This window comes from Gossypium arboreum, chromosome 11, assembly GCF_025698485.1.
Source record: "Gossypium arboreum isolate Shixiya-1 chromosome 11, ASM2569848v2, whole genome shotgun sequence".
NCBI lineage: Eukaryota > Viridiplantae > Streptophyta > Magnoliopsida > Malvales > Malvaceae > Gossypium > Gossypium arboreum.
In genome coordinates, this window is record NC_069080.1 from 95,477,845 (window position 1) to 95,488,666 (window position 10,822).

The following is a 10,822-nucleotide window of genomic DNA, read 5'->3' on the forward strand; positions in this document are numbered from 1 at the left end:
AATTCTTCATTTATTTTCTTCTGATAGGTTTTTCTAGTTTATGACCAGAAGAAACCCGTCAGGACCACTACTTTTTGACGGTGAGATCGACTGCACAGTTCACAGAAATAGATGAGAAATAAAGGGAGGCCTAAGATACGCAGAGGAAGAGAAAGAGGACAATACTTCAACCACAACTGAGGAGATGGCTGAAAACCAAGAAAATCTGCTACCTCCTGCGATTGCTGCTGATCCAGTAAATCAGAATCCTGTTCCACGCACTCTGTATGATTATGCTATACACAATTTAACAGGAACTAGTCAAGCATAGTTAGACCCGCTATTGCACCAATAATTTTGAACTAAAACCTAACACAATTCAAATGATACAACAGTTTGTTCAGTTTGATGGTTTGCAGGATGAGGATCCAAACAATCACTTGGCAAATTTCTTAGAGTTTTGCGACACTTTTAAAATCAATGGTGTTTCTGATGACGCCATTTTCCTTTGGTTATTCCCTTTTTTGTTGAGGAATAAAGCTAAACAATGGTTGAACTCGTTACCATGAGGGTCAATCACTACTTGGAAACAAATGACCGAAAAGTTTTTACTTAAATATTTTTCGCCAGCTAAAACGGCTAAGTTGAGGAATGACATTTCTTCCTTTGTGCAGATGGATCTAGAAACACTCTACGATGCATGGGAGAGATACAAGGATCTGTTGAGAAGGTGCCCTCACCATGGGTTACCACTCTGGCTATAGGTTCAGACATTTTACAACAGTGTGAACCCCTCAACGAGGCAACTCATTGACACAGCTGCCGATGGAACTTTGAATAATAAGACACCTGAGGCAGCTTACGAATTTATTAAGGAGATGTCACTGAATAACTCTCAGTGGCAAGTTATGAGGACAAAGCCAACAAAAGCAGCCAGTGTTTTCAACTTCGATGTGGTTACTATGCTATCTAACCAAGTAGAACTCTTAAATAAAAAGATTGACGGTTTGTGTGGTTCTACTCAGGTACATCCAGTGATGAGGTGTGATTCGAATGGAGGAGGAGCATGCACAGAATATCAACCTTTCAACCCTAGTGTCAAGGAAAAACAAGTCCAATATATGGGTAACAATAACTCTAGACCCCAAAATAACCCGTATAGTAATACTTATACTGCAGGTTGGAGGAACCATCCTAATTTCTCGTGGGGCTGTCAAGGAAATCAAAGGCCACAACATCCTCTAAGTTTTCAACAACCATCTTACCAGCAAGAAAAGAAGCCGAACCTTGAGGAGATGTTAACAAAATTCATCTCGGTGTTAGAAACTCATTTCTAGAATACCGAGACAACCCTTAAGAATCAACAAGCATCAATCCAAGGGCTCGAAACTCAGATAGGCCAACTTGCCAAACTGATTTCTGAATGACCACAAAGTAGTTTGCCAAGTAATATTGAATCTAACCCAAGGGAGCAAATCAATGCAATTACCATTCACGATGCGGAAGGGTTAGTTGCACCTAAACCAGAACTGAAGCAAGAAACTGTGGTAATTAAAGGTAAGGGTGAGATGGACCACAATGACCAAAAATCGGTAAGTAAAAAATACAAACCTCGTGTGCCATACCCAAACGCAATAAGGAAAGACCGCACAGAAGAACAATTCGGTAAATTCCTTAAATTATTAAAAAAATTACATATTAACTTACCATTTATTGAAGCTCTTTCGCAGATGCCAAACGCAGTCAAATTCTTAAAGGAGCTTTTAACAAATAAATGAAAGTTGGATAAGGCGTCGCATGTGGAGTTGAATGCAGTTTGCTCAGCCATTCTATAAAATAAGCTACCTAACAAATTGAAAGATCCAGGGAGTTTTAGGATTCCTTGTTTAATTGGTAGTTTAGATGTTCATAATGCATTGGCTGACTTAGGGGCAAGCATTAATGTTATGCCTTATAAAATGTTTAAACAGTTAGGTCTTGGGAAACCTAAACAAACTAGGATGAGCATTCAATTGGCTGATAAAACCATTAGATTTCCTAGGGGTATCATTGAAGATGTTCTTGTTAAGATCGATAAATTTATATACCCAGTAGACTTTGTTGTTCTAGACATGGAAGAGGATAGTAACACACCTTTAATTTTAGGAAGACCCTTTTTAGCGACTGCTAGAACCATTATTTATGTTGGCACAGGTGAACTCACACTTCGTGTGGGGGACGAAACAATCACCCTTCAAGCTCGTAATTCGAGTAACACATCGAAAATTGAAGGTGGTTGTATAAATTATTCTAGTAGTACTGATCATGTGGTTAAACCCTCTGTGTAGGAAATAATTAAGAATAACGCATATGAGTTGTGTTCAACAAACAACAAAGGACCTATCTATGAAGAACAAAGGCTACAAACTGAGGAGATAGATGAATGGCTGACACAGAAATCGAGAACACTCGATAAACTAAAACCGAGCCAGGACAAGCTCAATACCTTACCAAATCAACTTAAGGTTGGAGACAAAGTACTTCTAGATGCAGCAGACTCGCATTAGCACTTCTGAACCTAATGAAGAAATTCCTTTTACGGTACTCAGTATTTTCCCATATGGTACAGTCAAGGTAAATCATCCCAAATTCGACACATTTAAGGTAAACAATACTCGTCTTAACCTTATGATGATAAAGTTTATAGCAGGGATGAGGAGTGTAAACTCTTCGCACCACCTTGACCATGCAGAAGAGAGGTAAGTCGAGCTTAGACTATAAATAAGCGCTTCTCGGGAGGCAACCCGAGCACTAACAGTGTTAATTTATTTAAATCCTAGCTTTTAACATCTAACATACTAACCGAATCATGGAATACAGGCTTTTTGAATACCATATAGCCAGGCACACGGGCGTGCATTAGGCTATGTGAAAACAGGGCAAAACATTTCCCCAACACGAGATTCGATAAAATTGCCACTGTTGTGTGACGTGGTCGTGGGCAATCCTGCCAAAAGTAACACGAGCAATCAACACGATCGTGCTCACCGACCGTGGTCGAGCCTATCAAAATAACATGGGCATGCGCCTGCATACACGAGCGTGAGAGAATTGAATGGAGATTGACACGGCCGTGCGACATGGCCGTGTACACCAATGCGCCCAATTTCAAAAAACACGAAACGCACGGGCTGAGATGAGAGCACACGGGCGTGCCCCACGGCTGTGTGCCCCAATTTCTCTATAAACACCTATTATTTATTTTATTTTTATCTCTATATTTTGAAATTATTTCTTTTATTTCCTTTTAATACTATTTTATCCTGAGTTTTTACAATTTTTTATTTTGGGCTATATCATTACGAGTAATTATCATGCTTTATATATTTCCTAAAAAGTTGCTGATTCTATCACAGTTATAAAGAGCTCCAAAGCTCACTATTACTTAGGAAATTGAAACTCCACTGTGAAAGGTTCTCCACGACTGTCATGCCCTGCTCGACCACGACCATAGCTACCACGAGATATAATATTCTTTTGGCGCAGCACTTGTGGAACCCAACCTCTACCACTACCGAAGTATCCTCCTCCACCCTTATTAGTACCTTGGCTAATTACTTTCCATAACGCCAATTCAAGGAATCCATTCATAACTCAGGAAGTTTCATTTCTCTCCCTATCTTATGATTATAAATATATCTTTTTCAATATATCTATCTTTGTACATTGAGGGCAATGTACATCTTAAGTGTGGGGGGTCTTCTATATCATCATTAGAAATCCTTGAATTCTGTCTTAGTCTCACGTGAATCACTCATATCACTATTAGAATGAATTTTAATTAACTTATGATTTTTATTGATATGTCTTGAATTAAAACATAGGCATTTATGCATTGATTGTTTAAACTTTAAGATATTAGGGAATCAAGCATGATAAGTTGATTTTTGAAGAATTAAAAACTTTTAGGTTGTTTCCCTAAGTTTAAGTATTATCTTGAGTTGAAATTCACAAGTTTGAACATCAAAAAGCCATAATTTTTGTGACATATTGAGCCTTTAGAGCATCTATTATTTCTTTCATGCTCACTTTTATTGTTGCTTTGAGTGCGTCAATATTGAATTGTTATTCTAGAACTTGCTTGATTATGCATGTCAAGACCACACCATTTGATTTGATATGTCAAGATGATAAATGCACTTAGGTTTAACCCACTCACTCTACAAAAGCCTACCTTTATAATTAATCCTTAGTGAACCTCTTTGAGCCTAACAAGCCATTAATTGATTCACCCTCAATATTAACCCATAACCCATTATTGTTGAAATCCCCTAATTTGATCCCTATTTTTGTTGAGATTTAATTTGAACTAATTGCTTAGCTATGTTTTTCTATTCTATGTATTTGACTTGTTCTTAAAAAAAATGAATGTACTTCAATACATATTAGTTGTAATTCATCATTTTTGAGATTGAATGTTAATTCTATATTCTGAGAAGAAGCTCACTTGTATTCAATTGATGACTAGTTATTTTTCTAGCTAAGTGATTTTTCAATTCAATCTCGATTCTAACCTTTTCTTTCAGCTTGTGACCATACCCCCTAACCAAAGCTACATTACAACCCTCTAAAAGACCTTTTTGATTGATGCATCAGCTCAATATATAGTGGTGGAGATTTGATTTTCAACCAAGCCTATGGTAATAACTTTTTATATTGACTAATGAGTGCTTTTATTGATATCCTTAAACACCTTGAGTGATTTGAGTGAATCTTTAGTGAAGATGTTAAACTCTGCGATATTTTGATCAAATGTAATCACTTAGATAAGGGGAGACACCTATGTTTTTGTGATAAAATGCTCAACTTGAAATGTTTGAAACTTTGATAAACTTTTAGTTGAATTTTCAATGTATGAATACTTATGGATTATTTTGAGATATTATTGATAGGGATTATAAATTGAGAATAATTTATTTTGATTGTGAGTTGAGGATTTTACTTGAGGACAAGCAAATGCTTAAGTGTGGGGGTATTTGATAAACCATAATTTATACATATTTTTATCCCATACTTAGTGCATTTATGGATGGTTTTTCCTTAGAATTGGTGAATTCGATGCTCCTAATCTTTTAATTTCATGTTTTATACTTAGGTGAGCATAGGAGAGTAAAAAGAGCAAGAAATGGGCCGAAAGCAGAGAAAATGGACCCACGTAGGAAATCAATACGGCCTGGACTTCCTCACACGGGCGTGTCACACAGCCATGTCCATTTGGCATGATCAAAGCACGACTTACATGGGTAGACTACACGCCCGTGCCCATTTAACAGCCTTGACCATGGCCTTAAGTAATCGCACACGGGCGTGTCATACGGGCGTGTCCCAACCAAGCCCAAGTTTAGTCCAATTCGAAAAAGGCAATTTTGAGGGCTCTTAGGCATTCTAAAGCCTATTTAAACACTTGAGGAGGCACTTAGAAGGGGGATGTAGAGTAGGAAGTAAGGAATTACTCAAGGAAAGCTGATTGATCTATCTTAAGAGCCGGATTCATCATCAAGACTGAAGATCTCCCTTCAAGTTCCATCAAGGGTTTTGGGTTTTCTTATGTTTTGTTATCTTTATGCTTTTGAGATGTTTTCTTTCATAAGTATGAACTAAACCCCCTAAATATATAAGGGGAATGAAACCTAAGACAGCTCTTGTTATTATTATCTAAATTGTATGATAAATATTTGACTTGTTCTTAATTATGTGTTCTTAATTCTTGTTTTAATATTCCAGGATATTGATTCAAGTTAACGCTCTTATTCAGAGGAGGAATAGACCCTGTCTAAGAGTAAAATTTTCATAATTAAGCAGAGTTGATTGTGCGCCTAGAGATAGGGTGACAAGATTTTGCTGGATTAAGGTGGAACCTAATAAGAGAATCGATAGATCGAGTTAATGCAATTCTAGGGTGTTAATTAGAAAGAGATTTCAATTATTCAACCTAGGTTTAGACGTTATTAGTCTCGAGAGAGATAATAATATAACTTAGGGATTTCTACGGATCAAGTCAAATGAATAAATCGTCTGATTCAGAGTCAAATAACAAGTGAAGTCTAGGTGAATTTTTCCTTAGGTACTGTCTCAATCAATCAAATTTTCCTAAAAGCATTTTCCCAAGTTTTCTTTCTGTGCATTCTTAGTTAGTAATTAGTTTAGATAACAAAACCTCTTAATTTTTATGTTAGATGATAAAAAGAAAGTAAATACTAGTAGTCGTAGTTCCTTTGGGTTTGACAATCCGATCTTGCTGAACTATACTACTGTTCGATAGGTACACTTGCCTTACTCGTGATATTAAGTTAGTCTTAAGAACGATTCATTTATAAATCTTTAAAACCTGCTACAAATATCAAGCATCATGGATCAAGGGGGTGGGAGTGTTAGCCGAATTTTGGAAGGGGATTGTGGAGATTCTTAAGGCCTGTTTAGAGTTTGAACCGAAATTGGAACTATCTTGGACTCAAATTTCAGCAGGGGTGTGTTAGCTTCTCATTTTCATTTTTTTTCCTCTCCACTTCGATTTTGTCAACATTCTTTGTTGCCTTTTTGCTACTGTATCGAATACTGCTAGGGACTTCGGGCTATCGGTTTTGTTTTGCCTTCGGTTTTACTTTTTCCTCCAATCCCCTGTCTATCAATTTTCTTTTCTTTTCTTTTTTGCTTTCTCTCCAATTACTCAAATTTTCTCCCATTTTCATATTGCTCTTTTAGGCCGAATACTGCTGTCTCTTATTGCCGAATCTTCGCTAGCCTTCTCTATTTTTTTGAGCCCTCGCCATTTCTTTTTGGTGTATTGGCCGAATACTCTTGTTTCTCCCCCTCTTTATTTTTCGGCTTTCATCAAGTTGTCCTTGTCAAATTCTGTTGTAGTTGAACCTCTTTCTGCATTTAATTGAGGTAAGCCACCATGTCTGTTTGGGTTCACAGTTGTTTTCTTCTCCTTCCTTTCTTTAGTTGATATAATATCCCTATTAACATTTTTTTCTTTGTTGACACTGCTAGGAGTGGTTGTACCACTTCTTGGTTTAGGTTTAGGGGGTGCCTTTGTAGGCCGATTACTGTTATCCATCATTCTTAGTGCTTTGTTTTGGTAAGTGGTTAATTGCTTGGTTCAGGTTATTTTAGGCTTTTGGTAATGTTTAACGAGAGTGGGTTGTAATACAGATTTTTGCCAAAGATCGTGAGGTAATCTTGGTCGGCAGTTTAGGGGGCTAAATCACTCTCATTCAAGTAAGGCAAGTATCAATATTATTTTAGGATTAAGTGTTAAAAGAGGGTGATTAACCCTATCGATTAAAGGACTGACAGAGTGATTAATTCAATATAGGTTGGTGTTCGTTGGCTTCTGCGCCTTTTCGCAATTAGGTGTGTAATCATTGTCTTAATCGTAAATTGGCAAAAGCTAGAAAATAGGATCGTTGATGCCACATGGGTGTGCGATCGCTCGTGTGGTAACCCTAAACGCATAAACGTGGGTACTGGATTACGAGAGGCCGCCATGGGCGATCTCATGGGCTTAGGCCGTTTTGGGCCATGTTGGGCTTAAATGATGACTGAAATACCCCTACAGGGTAAAATGACCGAAATACCCCCATAGGGTAAAATGATCGAAATACCCCTATAAGGTAAAATGACTGTAATGCCCCTGTATGGTAAAATAACTGTAATACCCTTATAGGGTAAAATCACTGTAATACCCCTGTAAGGTAAAATGACTAATTTTCCCTACGATGTGTATGACTGTATTTGAGCATGCCATGTTATATGTATGTTGCATCCATGTAAGATATTATGATACAATGCATGATATGTTGCATGGGGTTAGGATTGTTATTTTGGAGGAACTGTACTGTACTGATATGGTCGCACAGGTCGCCCAACACGACTATGGACCTAAGGTTGCACAGGTCACCCAAGATGACTGTGGACCTATTGATGGCTTTAAGCTGTTCATATTATTGGAAGCTTTGCTGCAATACTGTTTAGTGCCACAACCTGTACTAATCTTGGTGTGTTTGTCTGGGTGGGTCGATTTTATCCCTATATGGTGTGTTTGGAGGGACGGAGTGGTGTGTAGAGGTTGGATTGGGTAGGATTTCTGATTTCATTACTACACTGATACTGTTACTGTAATGGGCTAAGGATCATATTGATATGATACTGTAATGGGCTCGGGCCAAACTGCATCTATCTATTGAATGATTAACTGCTTGTTTGTTAGAGGATTACACACTGAGTTTTCGTAAACTTACCTATCTGTTTTATTTGTACAGGTAATCCCGAGTCTTAGGCAGATCGGTGATGTAAGGGACTCAAAGGTGGCTACACAACCGCGCACGCTTCCAATCTTGATTTTTAATTTATAAGTAGTTTTAATTGGGTATTTTTATGTAATAAGGCCTCTAAGGTTTTAACTTTTAATTTGGGATTTTTACTTGCTTTGATATAAACTGCTAGTTGTAGGAAGAAGACGTTTTTTTAAAAGATAACTGTTTTTCAAAAACACCACGTATTCTTAATATAATTTTAAAGCTTCCGTAACAAACATAGTTATAAAGTGTAATAACAATCTAATATGATTTACAAATTTTCATTAATGATATAATAAGGTTTTAATATATAACAGGCTTTCCAATGAAATCATGGTTTTCAAAAAACACTTCAATGTGACACCGCCAGATTCGGCCACGAAGTCTAGGCCGAGTTTGGGGTGTTACAACACAGGCGTGTGCCTTGGCCATTTGCCCCTAAATGGTTGATGACGTTAGAAACAAAATATAAAGGTTTTTGTACACGGGCCGAGACATGGCCGTGTGAGGGATACGAGCCATGGACACCGGCATGTGCCAAGTCGTGTGAAAACCCCTGTAGGTTTAAATTGAGAAATAAATCTGCATGGGCTAGGGACACGAGCGTGTCCCGATATGTTTAGGCCGTGTGAGCCACACGGGCTTTCAACATGGCCATGTTAAGAGGACACACGGGCGTGTACCCTTGTTTACATTGAAATTATTCAAAGTTTTCAAAAATGAAGGAAGTTCGAAAGTTTTAAATTTAAGAGAAATCCTATGACCCGAAATTGTTTGTATGCATGTGTTTAACTCTAATAACGCCTCGTACCCTGTCCCGATGAGGGATACAGGTAAGGGGTGCTACAGTTTTAATTGTTCAAATCAATGCTATTCTTTTCTTTCCATTGTTGATTTTGAGTTTTGGCAGTAGGGAATAGAGAAGAAAGGGGTTCTCCTCTAGCGGAATCATAATCAAAATTGTTCGGAGTGTTGGGGTAAGTGATGTTTGTTAGAATGGAATTTTTGTCGATTTTGTAGTTTGGTTTAATCATAAATTAAGACTGACTTGGAGCGTTGATATGTCGATTTTTAGGTTTTGGTGGGCTAGTGTTTGTAGTAGCATCAAAACTGTACCAAGTGTGTACCCTTTACGCAGAAAATCGAGCTTTGACGAAAGCTAAAAAACTGCACTATCAACACCAGACGGGCGTATGCTTGGCCGTGTGGTTGGCCGTGTGCGAGACACAGCCGTGTGGTTGACAAAGGCATCGCTGTGCGTAAGACACAACCAAGTGACGATGTGGGTGTAGTAGTGTGGGAGACATGGGATAGGCCAAATTGGGCTTGTGGGCCTACACAGGCATACCATAAGGGTGTGTGGCTTCTGGGCCAGGCCATGTGGGCCACACAGGTAAGGCCAATTTGGGCATTTGGGCCCAGATAGGCATGTCACACGGGTATGTAGGCCCATATTTCTAAAATTCTCCCCAGGGTCGCACGGGTTGTTCCAATCGACTATGGGCCTACCAAAGGGTTGGTAAGGGGTAACTAAACCCTAGATTCTGTGATCCGTTATACTGATACTATGCTTTAAATAGGACACTGTTATGCATGTCTGATTATTTTTCTATATGTATATCTGATACCTGTACACAAATAGGATAAGCATGTTATATCTGTATCTGTATCTATTTTCTGTATCTATTTTGGGGTGGGATTTTTATATGTGGAGGAAGTGCTCTGTATGAAGATCATTGCCTATATTCTGGCAGCTTGGCTCCACTCTATCTGATATGTGTCATAATGGCACGATATGGTGTGTAGGGTTGGGTAGGTGTTTTAACCCTACATGCTGTGATAGGATGGTCAGAGTTGGTGTGAAGAGGATGGGGGTAGGATTTTGATTATCTGATCTGTATATCTGACTCTGTTATCTGTATCTGAAGTGGGCAGGAGCCTGAATCTGTATCGAATTGTATGTGAGTTTTCTACATGTCTGTATGTCTATTTCTGTTGGGTTACACACTGAGTTTACGTAAACTCACCTCTGTTTGTCTGTTCTATTCAGGTAATCCATAGACTTAGATGGATCTATGCGACGGAGTCATTGCATGACCACTAGTCTACAAACTGAAATTAATTAAAGGTTTTATTTACTTAAAGGATATTTTTGGGAGTTTTGTATTAATTGAACTCTCTAGACTATTGATTAAATTTTTGGAATTTGGATAACTCATGAAAACATGATTTTTACTAAAATAAAGGGTTTAAAAAATTTGAACATTTTTTAAATACAACGGTTTTTGTAAGCTTCTTCAATAAAACACATTTTAAGGCAAATTAATTAATAAAATAACGTTATGAAAATGGATATAAACAAACAAGAGTTGAAAAATTAAAATGGTTTTATCGAATTGACTCTGTTTTCTAAACCCATTCTCTGTGACATCTCCAGATTCGACAATAACGTCTAGGCTGGGTTTGGGGTGTTACAATTAGTGGTATCAAAGTTAGGTTGCAAA

The 10,822-nt window shown here is 37.8% G+C and overlaps 1 non-coding gene across 1 annotated transcript; it reads right to left on the reverse strand.

The window, feature by feature from the left end:
* Positions 1 to 620: 620 nt before the first annotated feature.
* On the reverse strand, positions 621 to 727 carry LOC128284747 (small nucleolar RNA R71). Its single transcript, XR_008275169.1, has one exon. It is a non-coding gene; the product is annotated as a small nucleolar RNA R71 (small nucleolar RNA).
* Between the last annotated feature and the right edge of the window lie 10,095 nt (positions 728 to 10,822).